This window comes from Schistocerca nitens, chromosome 4 (assembly GCF_023898315.1).
Source record: "Schistocerca nitens isolate TAMUIC-IGC-003100 chromosome 4, iqSchNite1.1, whole genome shotgun sequence".
Taxonomy (NCBI): domain Eukaryota; kingdom Metazoa; phylum Arthropoda; class Insecta; order Orthoptera; family Acrididae; genus Schistocerca; species Schistocerca nitens.
In genome coordinates this window covers 287,090,447-287,108,934 of record NC_064617.1, presented here as the reverse complement: position 1 = coordinate 287,108,934, position 18,488 = coordinate 287,090,447, and the positions used below count along the sequence as shown (strand labels likewise).

The following is an 18,488-nucleotide window of genomic DNA, read 5'->3' as shown; positions in this document are numbered from 1 at the left end:
GTTGAACGGAATGGGCAGTGTCTTGGAAGGAGGGCATAAGATGAACATCAACAAAAGCAAAACGAGGATAATGGAATGTAGTCGAATTAATTTGGGTGATGCTGAGGGAATTAGATTAGGAAATGAGACATTTAAAGTAGTAAAGGAGTTGTGCTATTTGGGGAGCAAAATAACTGATGATGGTTGAAGTAGAGAGGATATCAAATGTAGACTGGCAATGGCAAGGAAAGCATTTCTGAAGAAGAGAAATTTGTTAACATCGAGTATAGATTTAAGTGTCAGGAAGTCGTTTCTGAAAGTATTTGTATGAAGTGTAGCCATGTTTGGAAGTGAAACGTGGATGACAAATAGCTTAGACAAGAAGAGAATAGAAGCTCTCAAAATGTGGTGCTACAGAAGAATGCTGAAGATTAGATGGGTAGATCATATAACTAATGAGGAGGTATTGAATAGAATTGGGGAGAAGAGGAGCTTGTGGCAGAACTTGACTAGAAGAAGGGATCGGTTAGTAGGACTTGTTCTGAGACATCGAGGGATCACCAATTTAGTATTGGAGGGCAGCGTGGAGAGTAAAAATCATAGAGGGAGACCAAGAGATGAATACACTAAGCAGATTCAGAAGGATGTAGGCTGCAGTAGGTACTGGGAGATAAAGAAACTTGCACAGGATAGAGTAGCATGGAGAGCTGCATCAAACCAGTCTCAGGACTGAAGACCACAACAGCAACAACGATTATGGAAGCATCCGTCATACGAGCACCAACAATTTGTCCACATTCAATTTCACTTGGTTCCAACAAACACATCATGACTACTCAGTATATTGTTCTGATCCCAACCGACACTTGCAACATATTAAGGACATTGTGCAGATGCTGTTCCTGATCAAATATGACAGTGCAATCTGCAGGGTTGATTAAAATCTACATTTATGTTCAAACATGCATTTCTTGCAGTGTTTTCATATTTTTGCCTGATCCCTGTATATTGTTTTTATTTTATTGCCTATGAAGCACATGATATGTTATGTTCTTAACATTGCAGGCAGCATTAATTATTAGTTTTAAGGATATGTTAATGGTATATCTACAATAGTTTAATATATTTCAAAGTACTCTCCAGGAGCATCTCCACATTTTTTTCCACCAACTCTCTCATGCCACACCTATTGAAAGCCTCGATGGGAGTGTCCTTTAAAACTGTTGTTATAGCTGCTTGAGTAGCCTCCGTGCCGTGAAAATGAAGTCCTTTGAGTACATTCCTGACCTTAGGGAACAAAAAGAATTTAGTTTGAGTGAGGTTGGGACTATCAGTTGCTAAAAACTATCAGGGCGTAGCAAAAAATATATGTTTCATTATTTTTGGGACACACCTCGTAGAAGCAACACATGACACACATGAAATAATCACAAACAACAACAAATCAAGATTCAAACTGCTGATGCTAATAATGAACTACAGGCAAACAATCGATCAAAGACAGGGCCTAACAATCAAAAAAATGGTTCAAATGGCTCTGAGCACTATGGGACTCAACTGCTGTGGTTATCAGTCCCCTAGAACTTAGAACTACTTAAACCTAACTAACCTAAGGACACCACACACATCCATGCCCGAGGCAGGATTCGAACCTGTGACCGTAGCAGTCGCACGGCTCTGGACTGCGCGCCTAGAACCGCGAGACCACCGCGGCCGGCGCCTAACAATCCAGACCGAAGTTGTCTAGATGTGGGACAGAGAACAAAACAAAAATGAAGGGTGTTATAAAAATAAGTAATGTACATGGCAAATAAAACATTTTAAAAACTAATCAAGTGCGAGGGGGAACCATTGCTTAGTGCAATGAAGGAAGGATGGATTTGGTAAGGAGAGTGTGAAAGCAAAAAAATGATAGATAATAGGAGCTGAATATGTGATGAGCCACAGATTGGAAGCACTATATTGGAAAAGTTCTTATTAAGTAATTCGTTGACGTCTTCCTTTTTCAGAATATTTTGGAGTGTGGGATGATAATGAAATAGATTAGTAGAACCGAAGAATCCAGTGTGAGTATTGGATATCTCCATTGTTTACAGGATCTCTAGAAGAAATTCACAACTGTGCTGAAAATATGATTGATGTGATTTTTTAACTTTGGGATGAGCTGTCAAAGATAATGGAAAACATGGTAGTTTGGCTGGGCTTGGTATTAATGAGAAAAGACAAGACTGTTAAAGCTAAGGTGCAGAAGGGTTAAAGAAGGAAATTAGAGTGATTAAGAAAAACATATCTGTTGAGAAGGTTTGTCTTTCAACTAAATTCAGTGTGAGTTAAAAGAAAGGGATGTGAAATATTCTATGGACTGTTACAAGAGTTTGTGTTGAGAAAGGAACTGTCAGAAGTGGGATCTGGCTGATTAAAAATACTGTTAGTAGTACTTATTGTGTAGAAATTTAAGTTGGGTAGACATCATATTTCGTCAGTTAATATCTCAGATTACAAAGTGGTTAATAAAATGAATGACTTCATTGAACATATGAGATTCAAAAATCTGTTCTGTTTGCTAATGATATTAGTGTGTTACTCTTTGTATCTATAATAGGAAGTTTGCAGGTAACAGCCGAAAACTCTATGTCAAGTCTTTGATAACGATTCACCACAAACAAATTATAAATGCAGAAAACACAGTATGGTTATAGAGAAGCTTTATAGCAAGCTTAATAGATAATCTATATTACTAAATGGTGCATGGTTTCAGTTGAAGGTTACCTATGTAATGGCTTAAAGGGACAACTTTTTTTCGGTTTTCAAAAAATTATTGACAAAATTTAAGAATTTAGTTTGTTTTCATAATTTATTCATTAAGAGTTATAATTCCACATCAGAGGTTTAACACAATAAGTCAAGTACTGAAGTTAGAAACCGTATATATGTCTTGAGGCAGCATAACTAGCTGCACACAAATTGTTGTTGTGGTCTTCAGTCCTGAGACTGGTTTGATGCAGGTTTCCATGCTACTCTATCCTGTGCAAGCTTCTTCATCTCCCAGTACCTACTGCAACCTACATCCTTCTGAATCTGTTTAGTGTATTCATCTCTTGGTCTCCCTCTACAATTTTTACCCTCCACGCTGCCCTCCAATACTAAATTGGTGATCCCTTGATGCCTCAGAACATGTCCTACCAACCGATCCCTTCTTCTGGTCAAGTTGTGCCACAAACTTCTCTTCTCCCCAATCCTATTCAATACCTCCTCATTAATTATATGATCTACCCATCTTATTTTCAGCATTCTTCTGTAGCACCATATTTTGAAAGCTTCTATTCTCTTCTTGTCCAAACTAGTCATCGTCCATGTTTCACTTCCATACATGGCTACAGTCCATACAAATACTTTCAGAAATGACTTCCTGACACTTAAATCTATACTCGATGTTAACAAATTTCTCTTCTTCAGGAATGCTTTCCTTGCCATTGCCAGTCTACATTTTATATCCTCTCTACTTCGACCATCATCAGTTATTTTGTTCCCCAAATAGCAAAACTCCTTTACTACTTTAAGTGTCTCATTTCCTAATCTAATTCCCTCAGCATCACCCAAATTAATTCGACTACATTCCATTATCCTCGTTTTGCTTTTGTTGATGTTCATCTTATACCCTCCTTTCATGACACTGTCCATTCCGTTCAACTGCTCTTCCAAGTCCTTTGCTGTCTCTGACAGAATTACAATGTCATCGGTGAACCTCAAAGTTTTTATTTCTTCTCCATGGATTTTAATACCTGCTCTGAATTTTTCTTTTGTTTCCTTCACTGCTTGCTCAATATACATATTGAATAACATTGGGGATAGGCTACAACCCTGTCTTACTCCCTTCGCAACCACTGCTTCCCATTCATACCCATCGATTCTTATAACTGCCATCTGCTTTCTGTACAAATTGTAAATAGCCTTTCGCTCCCTGTATTTTAGCCCTGCCATCTTCAGAATTTGAAAGAGAGTATTCCAGTCAACATTGTCAAAAGCTTTCTCTAAGTCTACAAATGCTAGAAATGTAGGTTTGCCTTTCCTTAATCTATTTTCTAAGATAAGTCGTATGGTCAGTATTGCCCCACGTGTTCCAATATTTCTACGGAATCCAAACTGATCTTCCCCAAGGTCAGCTTCTACCAGTTTTTCCATTCGTCTGTAGAGAATACGTGTTAGTATTTTGCATCCGTGACTTATTAAACTGATAGTTCGGTAATTTTCACATCTGTCAGCACCTGCCTTCTTTGGGATTGGAATTATTATATTCTTCTTGAAGTCTGAGGGTATTTCGCCTGTCTCATACATCTTGCTCACCAGATGGTAGAGTTTTATCAGGACTGGCCCTCCCAAGGCCGTCAGTAGTTCTAATGGAATGATGTCTACTCCAGGGGCCTTGTTTTGACTCAGGTCTTTCAGTGCTCCGTCAAACTCTTCACGCAGTATCGTATCTCCCATTTCATCTTCATCTACATCCTCTTCCATTTCCGTTATACAGTGTGTATACTACCCAGGACAACCGGGAGATCCGGGAAAAACCCGGGAATTTTTTCATCCGGGAAAAACACGGGAATTTTAGAATTCCGGGATTGTTTCATTGTTTTAGTTTTCAGTTAAATTTTTGTTTTTTTGACTGGTAAGAACCAATACTCCAACAAAGGATATTACTCTATCCCGCGTCTGCAGGATAATACTGCAGCAACAAAACGTTAACAAGAGGAAGAAAAAACGAAAATAAAACTTAAACAACAAAACATAGTGCTCATACAAGCGTCTGCCAACAGCAAAGGCTTTAGAAAGACTATGCAATAATTCATAACGACAAATTGCCTCCGATGAGCGTGACGTAACAGCTGTTTACGTTAGATTCGTTCGAGCCATTGCGGGAGGGCTCTTGTGCATGCGCCGTTGAGTAGCGTATGGGTAGTACCTTCTCCCGGTTCTGGCTATGGAAGTGTGGCTGATGCATAGAGCAGTCTGAGTTGTGGTAGGGAGGTGGGTAGTCTCCATGTGACCTGTGTTTATGTTTAGTGATTTTGCTGTTTCCTCTTCATTTATTACTCTCACATCAAATGAAAACAGAACGGATTCATGTGGCCGGGAGCTATCAAATGAATTAAAATACGTTCGCATAATTACGGAAGGCTAAAATATGTTATTATTTTCACGTTTTATTTCCACGTTTCTGACAGTCAAGCATTAATCACCTTGCAGAACAATGAAGTTATTTTTGTCGCTTTGCTAAAGAGATTTGGCTTTTATTAATCTTTTGTGCTCAGGCAGTCAATTTATTTGAAACGAAGTGTTTAATTTCACACTGTTGGCTAGTTTCAACTGTTTGCTGCATTTCAAGTGCACGTTTTCCGTCTTCTAGCTCGCATGGCATTATGCCATAATAAAGAACCAAACATGAGATAATACAGTACTGGTACCCAAGAAAATATACGTCCGAATCTGGACATACGAATGTGCACTTTAAGCCCAATTATGCATTTTAGTATGGTTCACGAAATTCCGATGAACTTGAAATGTCCTCTGATGTCTTGTTTCTTTTGTGACGTAGTACAAGATCTTTTAATGTTTTACACGTACGAACGTATGGGCTTCCTGTGTCATCGTAGCTACGCAAGAGTGGTGGCGCCTCTTATCTGGCGCTCTCTGGCAACTGCTGAAACGAATCAGTTTCTAACAGGTCACGGGAAAACATTGCGGATGGTGGTTTAAAAAGCGTTGCTTTCAGAGTAAATTTCCTTTTACACAAGATGAACTATATGCGAGAATGTACGCTGAATTTCTTAAATCACAGAGCGTTTGACTCTCAATTAAAAATCAACTCTTTGAGGACGACCATCTGGAAGAATTTCGAACCCAGAAGATCCGACATTTACGTCGTTATTAAAAACTTTACTGGCACGTTTGTGTGATATATCTTAAAGTGTAACACGCGCAAAAAAGATCAACACTATATGTGGAAGCTTAGCTTCTCTTGCATCTTTGAGACTACGATTATATGTGAAACCTCTGTTTTTCTTGTAGCAACAGTATGTATATTAATTTAAACCATACATTTTTCTTATTTGTGTGTTCGCGCTAATTAAGAGTGTTCTTGCTATTGGCTGACTACATCACGTGTCCTATGCTGTCATCAGCTGGCAAGATCACATGACATGAGCTATGACTGGCTTACAAAAGCACGTCGCAACCTCGATTTCAATGCCTTGGAAAGTAACTTGTAGTGTTTGGTGGAATCCGAATTTACATCTTCGTAACACGAAAATATGCAGCGTACATGTTGCTGCTGCACATCAAAGATCTTTCAAAACGTGTTTTTCCCCCCATGAGTTTCGTTTTCTACGGGAAATTCTACGTGGGCGTATAAAACTATAAACATTCAAAAGACTGATAATTTTTACAGTGCCGAGGAAGAGTACACTCTCACATAACACGGGGAAAAATGTCTTTTCACCCGGGAGAAAGTGTATTTTCAACCGAGAAATCTGGGAATTTTTTTTCTTGTCCATGTATACATCCTGATTATATTGTCCTCAAGTACATTGCCCTCTTATAGGCCCTCTATATACTCCCTCCACCTTTTTGCTTTCCCTTCTTTGCTTAGAACTGGGTTTCCATCTGAGCTCTTGATATTCATACAAGTGGTTCTCTTTTCTCCAAAGGTCTCTTTAATTTTCCTGTAGGCAGTATCTATCTTACCCCTAGTGAGATAAGCCTCTACATGCTTACATTTGTCCTCTAGCCATCCCTGCTTAGCCATTTTGCACTTCCTGTCAATCTCATTTTTGAGATGTTTGTATTCCTTTTTGCCTGCTTCATTTACTGCATTTTTATATTTTCTCCTTTCATCAATTAAATTCAGTATTTCTTCTGTTACCCTAGGATTTCTACTAGCCCTCGTCTTTTTACCTACTAGGTCCTCTGCTGCCTTCACTACTTCATCTCTCAAAGCTACCCATTCTTCTTCTACTGTATTTCTTTCCCCCATTCCTGACAGTTGTTCCCTTATGCTCTCCCTGAAACTCTGTACAACCTCTGATTCTTTCAGTTTATCCAGGTCCCATCTCCTTAAATTCCCACCTTTTTGCAGTTTCTTCAGTTTTAATCTACAGTTCATAACCAATAGATTGTGGTCAGAGTCCACATCTGCCCCTAGAAATGTCTTACAATTTAAAACCTGGTTCCTAAATCTCTGTCTTACCATTACGTAATCTATCTGAAACCTGTCAGTATCTCCAGGCTTCTTCCATGTGTACAACCTTCTTTCATGATTCTTGAACCAAATGTTAGCTATGATTAAGTTATGCTCTGTGCAAAATTCTACCAGGCAGCTTCCTCTTTCATTTCTTAGCCCCAATCCATATTCACCTACTACGTTTCCTTCTCTCCCTTTTCCTACTACCGAATTCCAGTCACCCATGACTATTAAATTTTCGTCTCCCTTCACTATCTGAATAATTTCTTTTATTTCATCATACTTTTCTTCATTTTCTTCGTCATCTGCAGAGCTAGTATTTGCTTATGGCAGTGTTTAATGACTTCCAGCAAACTTTACACATAATATCAAATATTTTCAAAACTTTTCTTGCTGTCACATCACTTTGCCCCCCCCCTCCCCCCCCCCCCACACACACACACAAAATAATGAAAGGAAAAAAGTTTGTCACTTAACTGCATTTTTGCTGCTCATGCAGAAAAACATCAGCATCAGATCTCACTTTAATTAATCACTTTTTTTTTATACTAACTCTATTCACAATACATTCTGCAGACAATATCCACATATACTACTGAATATACTTGCAAAATTATATCACTGCACAACACATAGTTCAGGGGTAATAATATCACAAGTAATGATATGTGTGAAAAACCTAATTTTTCTTAAAGCAGATTGATTTGTTAAAGAAATCGGTGTTGGTGAGTTACTGTTATTGTAGAAAATTTTTATGTTGTAAAGGTTTTGGGTCTATGGGTGTGTACATCTGTGAATAACTTATTGAAGAAACTCAGCAATGTGCCGTAGACTGAGGATATTAAAAGTTACAACTAGTAAATAAAAAATTTAAAAAAAAGCACAGGCATGCTGTACACAGTTCCACTATGGAGTCTTTTTTCAGGAGAATAGCTGAAACTTCCTGGCAGATTAAAACTGTGTGCCCGACCGAGACTCGAACTCGGGACCTTTGCCTTTCACGGGCAAGTGCTCTACCAACTGAGCTACCGAAGCACGACTCACGCCCGGTACTCACAGCTTTACTTCTGCCAGTACCTCGTCTCCTACCTTCCAAACTTTACAGAAGCTCTCCTGGTAGAGCACTTGCCCGCGAAAGGCAAAGGTCCCGAGTTCGAGTCTCGGTCGGGCACACAGTTTTAATCTGCCAGGAAGTTTCATATCAGTGCACACTCCGCTGCAGAGTGAAAATCTCATTCTGGAAACATCCCCCAGGCTGTGGCTAAGCCATGTCTCCGCAATATCCTTTCTTTCAGGAGTGCTAGTTCTGCATGGTTCGCAGGAGAGCTTCTGTAAAGTTTGGAAGGTAGGAGACGAGGTACTGGCAGAAGTAAAGCTGTGAGTACCGGGCGTGAGTCGTGCTTCGGTAGCTCAGTTGGTAGAGCACTTGCCCGCGAAAGGCAAAGGTCCCGAGTTCGAGTCTCGGTCGGGCACACAGTTTTAATCTGCCAGGAAGTTTCATATCAGCGCACACTCCACTGCAGAGTGAAAATCTCATTCTGGAAACATCCCCCAGGCTGTGGCTAAGCCATGTCTCCGCAATATCTTTTCTTTCAGGAGTGCTAGTTCTGCATGGTTCGCAGGAGAGCTTCTGTAAAGTTTGGAAGGTAGGAGACGAGGTACTGGCAGAAGTAAAGCTGTGAGTACCGGGCGTGAGTCGTGCTTCGGTAGCTCAGTTGGTAGAGCACTTGCCCGCGAAAGGCAAAGGTCCCGAGTTCGAGTCTCGGTCGGGCACACAGTTTTAATCTGCCAGGAAGTTTCATATCAGCGCACACTCTGCTGCAGAGTGAAAATCTCATTCAGGAGAATAGCTACTCAGATCATAAACATATTTATAATGCAAAAAAGAGCACTGAGGATAATATGCAGCTGTAAAAAACTGAGTTGTGTGAACCTTATTTCACTGAGCTTGGGGTTGTAGATGTTCCATGTGTGTTTCTTGAAACAATTTGCTTTACTAGGGATTATCTCATGAAAACTGGTAATCTAATGCAGAACATGGATATTTACAATTATGGTACTAGATGAAAGTCAGACCTTCACAAAGTGTGTGCCTGAACATCATCCTTTAGAGAAGTGTAACCCACTGTGATATGATATTGTATTAGAAGAAATTAAAACTGCTTCAGAGCCAGTATTTAGGAGCTAAGTAACGGAATTCCTAATGAAGCAATGTCTTTGGTCTGAACTAGAGTCTTAAAATACGTGAAAATAATAATTTTTCTTCAGATGTGCATCAAACAACCAAACTGGGAGTATATGAATGCTTTTATGTTTTTTCTTTGTTTATACTTTGTGTGATGATGTGTTATTTTGACCTCTCCAGTAGCACTTGTACAACCTTTACTCTATGCTGAAATGGACCAATAAATATACAGTACAGTACAAAACGCAAACAGTTTACCTTAAGTGGAACAATGAGTCTGAAATGAGATGCTCACAATCATTGTAGATTAGCAATTCTGATACTTGGTGTTGGGACATGCACTCTTAATTCAAACAGTGAAGAGATACATGTTGGTAATTTCTAGAGGAAATAGGGAAACAAATAATTGGATCAAGGAACAGTGTGGAATAAAAGAAATGACCATAAAGAACTGAAATGTAGATGGATAGGTGATGTAGCTAAGTGCGTGAATAGTTAGTGGCCAAAGAAGTGTTCAAGTGAAGTCCAAGAAATAAGAAAACACCAGAAGGTGGCCAAATGGGAGGTGGATGGATGTCATTATAAAAGATACAAGAGCAATGTAGATGTACACTCATGTGCAGGAAAAACAGAACACCATGCACAACTAGAGATAGGACACTCATTTTCACAGGACATGTAAATTAGTATGTTATGTACAAATGATTAGCATTTCAGTTACCTTAGTTCAGCATGTTTCCTGTTCCCCAGTAGGCTAGGGTCTGCCATGGGCTCCAATAACTTGTTCCATGCATGATGGCATTGACATGCATAAGGTATGAATGGCATCCCATGGTATAGCCATCTGTGCTACATTCACCTGGTTCCAAATTTCATTTGTGATGGTTGGCATTGGGTCAGAGGGCTACATCCATTGTTTCACCTCATCCCACATATTTTTGATTGGCAACAAGTTTGGTGATCTGGCGGGGCCAGGGCAAAAGGCTGACATCCTGTGACACCAAGAAGGCACTTGTTGTGTAGCAACATGTGGTCATGCATTGGCATGCTACAGGGCATAGGATGTCATTCACATAGATCACACTGGTCACCATGCTCTGGAATGTTCTAACTCTGATTTGTGGCTGTGCCCAATAGCACCCCACACCATTAGGTCTCAAGATGGTGCTGTATGTCTTGTGTAAGTGCAGTCACTGTGATGCTGCTCCCCCTGCCTGAAATGAACCAAACTGTGGCCATCATTTTCAAACAGAACCTGGATTCATCTGGAAACGTTATCTGACACCATTCCTGGCCACAGTGACATTGTAACATGTGCCATTGCCATCTAACATGTTTCTGCACATGCCTGAAATGCTAGGGACTCTTTATTCCTTCAGCAGGATGATTCATAACAGCCAACATTAAATACTTATAATTTTGATCTTCTATATATATATTTTCTGCCACTATCTTGTGTATCCTTCATTCTTAATAATTTTTTAACAAACATTATTTCTGATTTCTGCTGTATTAATGTTGTTTTCTTTGTTAATTTAGTTGCTGTGTCTTTTATAAATAATAGTATCAGATTGCTTTATGTGATTTTTGTTTATTTTATTATTATTATTTTTATATTTGTCGTATGTATTGTGACAACTGTCATCATCAGATCTTGTAACTAAGATCAAAATAACGGGAGTAAGAAGTGTTTCATTTGTATTACCAATCAACAAAAGTAAATATAATTCATCAAATCTTAGAACTCATGCAACAGGTTCGGTGTTAATTGCAATAAAACCTAAGCTGAAGTGGGACATCACTCCAAATTCAGGCCAAAAGATTACAGAAATGCCCTTCATTTTTCAGGTCATGTATATATAAAATGAGAGAGAGCCTTTAAAACTGCAAATATTGTAAGCTAAATTATAAGAAATGATTTCAATAGATTCAGTTCAATAACTGTAAAATTAACAATGTAGGAAAAGGTAGACTGCTACTTATTGTAAACAAGACACATTAAGTTGCAGACTGGCCCTTTTAAAAGATACTTACATAAAGCTTTTGGCTACAGCCTTCTTTAGCAAAAGAGAAGCACACACCATTCGTATGCACAAGCAAACACATCTCATGCACACATGACTGCCAGCTCTGATATATTTGGTTGGAATGCAACTATCACGTGGGATACAAGCAGCAATCTGGAGCGGGTGGGGGAGGGGAAGGGATAGTAGTGCACAGGTGGGGAGAGAGATGAACGCTGCATGACAGAGTGTGCAGGGACTAGAATGCCAAGAGGTGCAGTGTCAGGAGGTTGTGGGGTAGGGAGAGGGGAAAAAAAGGAGTGAGAAGAGATGAGGGGGAAAGATGGGTGGGTGTGTTGAAAGAGGGTGGCAAACAAAGAGGGTGGCAAACAAAGAGGGTGGAGAATGGGGAGCAGATGATAGGACAGAGGGGGTGGAAATTGTTGGGTGGAGGGTGTAGGGACAGTGTGTCACCATAGGTTGAGGACATTCACCCTGGTGTTGCACCTGGGTCTTCTACAGGGATATGATCCTTGTGGAAGGGGTTGGGATAGGGAATGGTGTAGGGGTGGACTAGGACGTTGTGGAGGTTGGGTGGGTGATGGAACACCATTTTAGTAGGGATGGGTAGTACCTCGGGTACTACTGTTCCTACACCCTCCACCAAACAGTTTCTACCCTCTCTGTCCTGTCATCTTCTCTCCATTCTTATTTCCTTCTCTTTGTTTCCGCCCTCTGCCAAAGCACCTGCCCATCTTTCCCTGTTCCTCTTCTTCCTCACTCCCTTTTTTCCCACACCCTCCCCTGCCCCACAACCTCCTGACGCTGCATGTCTTGGCATTCTAGTAACTGCAGACCCCACCAGAAAGTGTTCATCTCTCTCCCTGCATGTACTCTATTATCCCTTCTCATTCCCATTCCCCACTCCCTCCAGATTGCTGCTTGCATCCCATGTGATAGTTGCATTCTGGCCAAAGATGTCGGAGTAGGCGATCATGTGTGCATGAGATGTGCTTGCTTGTGTGTATGGATGATGTGTGTTTCTCTTTTGCGAAAGAAGGCTGTTCCTTTGCCGTGATCCAAAGGCCAATAGGAACTATTTCTTGATACAACACATAACCAAATGTATGGTTGGATGCATCACAAGACAGAATGAATTCCTTATTCAAATTTGTAAATACCAAGACCAGACTCGATATCAAAGCTTCTTTTAGTTTCTGAAAAGCGCCTTAATAATCCTCTGATCAAACAAATTTTGAACCCTTATTTAATAATTGCCTGGCAACATCCAAAAATCCCATTACAAATCTCCTATAATAATTTGTGATGCCAAGAAATGATTGCATTTCATTCACTGATTCAGGTACAGAAAATTCGCATATGCCTTTAACTAACCTTAAGTCTGTCCTAACACCACACTTACTTATTATATAACCCTGGTATGCCAACTCTTCCAACACAAAATTAGACTTCTCTGTACTCAACATTAATTTCATGGCTCTCAATCTCAGGAATACATCCCTTAGGCACTGTATGTGCTGCTCTGTGTCACTCACAAAGACAATTACATCATCCAGAGGCACCATACACTGACATGGTTTCAGTTCTCTGAGACCTCCATCCAACAACCTCTGAAATGTCGCAGGGGTTTTCTTCAATCCAAAAGGCATCCTCCTAAATTGATAATGCTTCTGCAATGAAGAAAATGCTGGTTTTTGTTGGTACTCCAGAGTGATTTCTAGCTGATGGTAGTGACTCCTCAAGTCTGTTGTCAAAAAATGTTTGCACTGGACTAAATGGTCTCTGGTTTCCTTAATGTTCAGCAAGGGGTAGGCATCAAGGGGGCATCCATTATAGTTTTGGCATTCAGATGTTGGTAATTGCAACAAAAGCTATGTTTCCATGAGCCACCTTTTAATTACTTGGCCACAATGACAATCCCGGCTGTTCGTGGGTATTACTTTCCTCATCAATCCCATCCTTCAGCTGCTGATCGATGAACTCCTTTGAAGTAAATCAGAACTTTGTATGGTTTGTAGACACAGGTGATTCATTTCCTGTTATTATTAGGTTCTGCTTAATATGCATTGCCGACAATGGCTCTTTTTGGAAAAATAAAACCTTGGCAACAGTTAATCTTCCATTCATTCCTTATCTCTCTCCTTTATGTGCTTCAGTGTCCCTTGTAATGCAGTTTCAGTGGTGTTTGTCAATTGTCCATGGCTAACAACCTTATATCCCACTCTTGCTCCTCCAGAATACCCATGTTAGTGATCAACATCCCCTTTGCTAACCTTAAGTCCTTGGCACTGGAACTATGCATAAACACAGATACCAGTTTTTCACCATTTACCTCTTGTGCACATACAACACTTCACTGAGCAAACCACCTGATTCAATACTTCATTTACTTCCTACAGTTCCACCACATTCATCATACCTAATGGTAAGCTAGACTTAACATTAACCCAAAGCGATTTCCCAGTACTTTCAGTATGCAGTCATGTGAATCAAGTCTCAGTGTGGTTGTTCACAGCTCAAATGGTTTGTCATACTTGATAGACTCACCTCACTATATTGCAACACTGCCACTGGGCTCACCCAACTAAAACCTTTCTCCATTGAGCTCCACCATGTGTTGCCGAAGATTGATTTTGGCACAAGGCAGGTGCAATGAATCCAAACCCAGAATCATATCATAGCCCTCACTCATTGCAGCACAATCTCTACATGTAGTCTGAACTGAACTGTACCCAGGCAAAAATCATGCTCACCGATCCCAATGGTGTATCAACTTTCTTCCACACTTCACGCAATCTATATCGTGATGGGTTCCACTCCTTATGTTCCACCAGACCGTCACTGGCAACTGATGCATATATCCAACAACATCCCGCAATTTGTCTTCCTTATTATTCTCCTGACAAAACGATCCATCTCTGCATATGACTTTGTAGCATCTAACTTTACTGGGAAAGCCCCCAAGTGGTCCTAGGGTTCCTGTTGGCATTTAACATATCTTTCTTTCCTAGTCCCCTATTTCTGAAACTACCATTACCATTGTGCTGCCTCTGCTTCTCCTTTCGCTGTCCTGTGGCTGGCAACATTGCCATAGCACATGCTCCATCTGTCCACATCTACAACAGCTTATGTTGGCTGAAAACACTGTCCCTCTGGTTTATTCAATGTGGTTGATATATCAATTTCCTTGCATTATGCTGTCAGTTTGACAGCTGTGTGCAAATCAGTAAGAACCCCTATCCATACCCTCCTTGCTATTTTTGACAGCAACCATCTAAAAAATGCCGTCAGGCACCCTCTGCTCAGCCTCCTGTGAAATTACTTCATTCACTACAGTGTTCTGCCCCAACCCGTATATACAACGATTGATCTTACTTATTCTATCCACAAATTCTTCTACTGATCCTGTGTGCCTTTGTCACCATGCCCAACAGTACCCAAAATGTGTAACACTGTTTTGCTTTGTATACCTTTGAACCAATCTCTTTCTAAATTCGTCAAATGTTTCAGCTCCCCTGAGAACCTCCATATAAACTGTATAAGCTTTTGCTTCTCAATTTTCTTAATTTTGCTACTTTGAAAGTTCTGCATCAGACCAACCTTCCATTTTTGCCAAATTCCTAAGATCCTCCACAAATGCTTGCACATCCTCAATTTATTTATCAGAGAAAAAAGCAGCTAAACTTGCAGCTGCCAAATCTATATTTTGCTTTGGTGACAGCGCTTCTACCAGACTAGGTAACTCTGTGTTGTTATACTTTTTCCAATAATATACAAGCTGACACTGATTCTTCTATACCTCAGACTCCTCGCCCTTCTTGGCACATCATACCGTGATGGGTTCCACTCTTTACGTTCCACCAGACCGTCACTGGCAGCTGATTCATATATCCAACAACGTCCTGCAATTTGTCTTCCTTATTATTCTCCTGACAAAACGATCCATCTCTGCGTATGACTTTGTAGCATCTAACTTTACTGGGAAAGCCCCCAAGTGGACCTAGGGTTCCTGTTGGCATTTAACATCTGTTTCTTTCCTGGTCCCCTATCTCTGAAACTACCATTACCATTGTGCTGCCTCTGCTTCTCCTTTCGCTGTCCTGTGGCTGGCAACATTGCCATAGCACATGCTCCATCTGTCCACATCTACAACAGCTTATGTTGGCTGAAAACACTGTCCCTCTGGTTTATTCAATGTGGTTGATATATCAATTTCCTTGCATTATGCTGTCAGTTTGACAGCTGTGTGCAAATCAGTAAGAACCCCTATCCATACCCTCCTTGCTATTTTTGACAGCAACCATCTAAAAAATGCCGTCAGGCACCCTCTGCTCAGCCTCCTGTGAAATTACTTCATTCACTACAGTGTTCTGCCCCAACTCGTATATACAACGATTGATCTTACTTATTCTATCCACAAGTTCTTCTACTGATCCTGTGTGCCTCTGTCACCATGCCCAACAGTACCCAAAATATGTAACACTGTTTTGCTTTGTATACCTTTGAACCAATCTCTTTCTAAATTCGTCAAATGTTTCAGCTCCCTTGAGAACCTCCATATAAACTGTATAAGCTTTTGGTTCTCGATTTTCTTAATTTTGCTACTTTGAAAGTTCTGCATCAGACCAACCTTCCATTTTTGCCAAATTCCTAAGATCCTCCACAAATGCTTGCACATCCTCAATTTATTTATCAGAGAAAAAAGCAGTAAACTTGCAACTGCCAAATCTTTATTTTGCTTTGGTGACAGCACTTCTATCAGACTAGGTAACTATTGTGTTGTGTTACTTTTTCCAATAATATACAAGCTGCCACTGATTCTGATACACCTTGTACTCCTTGCCCTTCTTGGCATTCATTTTGAAAAACCAAGAATTACAAGATACACAATATAAAGTCTTGATGTTTAATCATTAGCTATCTAGCCATGTCCCTGTAATGATTACACTTCAAACTCGCTACTGTTACTGATACTGTACATGGTGCTCAATGACTTTCCAAGTTACAGTGCGTAAATCTGACAGGTACTAGACAGTCATGACCTCCATTACCTCTAGAGTGACCTCCAAATCCCATAGCTCCTTATTTTTAATGAAAGTCACCTTAACAAAGAGCGTGGCAGTCAAGCTTTTTTCTGTGGGTAAGACACTTTAACAACAGCAATTAAATTTCTTGACTCACCATAATGTAGCCAATAGGTTCACATATTGCACTGGAAAGGCAACATCAGTACCTTAACACCAGTGAAGTGAAGAGTGGTGGACATGCAAGGGGTTGCCATGTGGCGCCAGTCATACAGCCAGAAATCTCCCAGATTTCTTTATTACCACTCTTATCCATGGTTCCATACAAGCAGCAGCAGGGTGACTGAAACACCCAGTGGCTTACAGCATGTTATTCCAGCAATGTTGGCAGAGTGCAGCCTCAGCTGAGTAGAGGCACATGGCACAGCTGCCTCTGTCGGTGATGACTCCACCCTTCAGCGCTTTGCAGGATGACCTCAAGAAACATGGCTAACTACAGCCATTAGTGCTTGGTGCTGCTTGTGCCCCAGCGCTGTCCAGTAGCAGCCCAGTGCTGTCCAGTAGCAGCCGGCAGGTGATGTAACAGACCTGTATTGATGACTGGCCAAGTGCTTTCCAGGACTGGTGCTGGCCCAGTGTGTCAGTGGCTCCAGTCCCCATGGTTTCAGGGTAGGCTGCCATGTTGCAGATTCAAAGTACGCTCCACAAATGGCATTCTGGGTGATGCCTCAAATTACCACATCCCTATGGAAATAGAGCTGTGATACTAAACGCAAGTGACTTGAGTACATAATGGCTAGTTATGTATACACTTTTGCGCTGCACTGGCTTGGGCTCTGCTGTGCCTTGCAGCAAGTATGGTAACACTTTTTTGGCTGCTGGTGTGGAAAGGGTTCTGCCATTTTCTGCCTAGGTATTGCTGTGTCAACTGTTTACACACCTCGTCAGGCCAGTTTGCCTTGCAATACTGCAACAGCATACATCCACACTTGCCTGTGGCTAGTGTTGCTGCAGTCTACTTCCTGCTCAGTGTATTTCTAATTAAATGTGGTTGGTGCACTACAATTGCAACATCATAGAGAGCCCGGTAATGTAGCATGGAAGTCCTGGGATAATGCTCCAATGTTATGAGTAAAAACAGAAATACTGTACCCAAAGGAAAATTCTGTTGAGAACATTGTAAAATTAGCAAAAGACAGATTAGCTGGCCAATATTTGGTAATCCAGTCTCCCTCTTTGTTATTTTATAAAAACAAAAATATACAGTTTTTGTCACCATTACTTCATAAGGATATGTACCCTGTGGTTTCTAAGATAGAACACACTATGTATGTTAATTTTCTTTCTTCTTGTTCCCACTCCATTTGTTCCTGTGAAACAGTACAGTTTAACTCTTTGTTGCCAGTAATGTCAACGAGTGTGCTCTTTGTCAAGTTAATGCTAATAAAGAATACACAGCTTCTGAGATGGTAGAATCCTGACCACTAATGAAGAATATTATTGATATATCTGAGAGTGCTTTCTCATTGTAATGTTACATCTAAATAATGACACCAACAAAATATAGTGGAACTGTAACACATTTATTGATTCATGACAGTTGTATAAGTAGAACAGTGTGATATTATGAATGTACGGCAAACATGAACATAGTAACACAACATTCAAACAGTTAAAAACACAGGACAAATTTTACATGATTTGTTAACACTTTGGAGACCAAGCCCAAGCATAGCTCAGGCCTCAGCTTTGTGTAGGTCAGGGCATGATTTTCTCGGTGTGCAAGCAAGCTATCTCTTAAAAACCCAGTTCATTTGGTTTGACAACAATGTACAGATGTCTTGCTATCTGTCCTTTGATTGGTGCTGCTTTCTCTTTTCAGTGTTCAGAATTATTTTGAAAGATACATTAGCAAATGTAAGAGCTGCTGTCATGAATGACTGAACCAATATGATCACATTGACTAATTTCATGTGTGTGTTCTTGTTAGGTTTTGTACTTTGCTGTAATTCTGCTACAGATATGTCATGTTTGTTGCATGA

The 18,488-nt window shown here is 40.3% G+C and overlaps 1 protein-coding gene and 1 non-coding gene across 2 annotated transcripts in view; one reads left to right on the top strand and one right to left on the bottom strand.

The window, feature by feature from the left end:
* Nucleotides 1-18,488, top strand: part of LOC126252254 (uncharacterized) — a 279,447-nt gene that overhangs the window by 36,703 nt on the left and 224,256 nt on the right. The gene's annotated exons all lie outside the window — the stretch shown is intronic.
* Trnas-uga (transfer RNA serine (anticodon UGA)) lies at nucleotides 8,175-8,249 on the bottom strand. The gene has a single exon. It is a non-coding gene; the product is annotated as a tRNA-Ser (tRNA).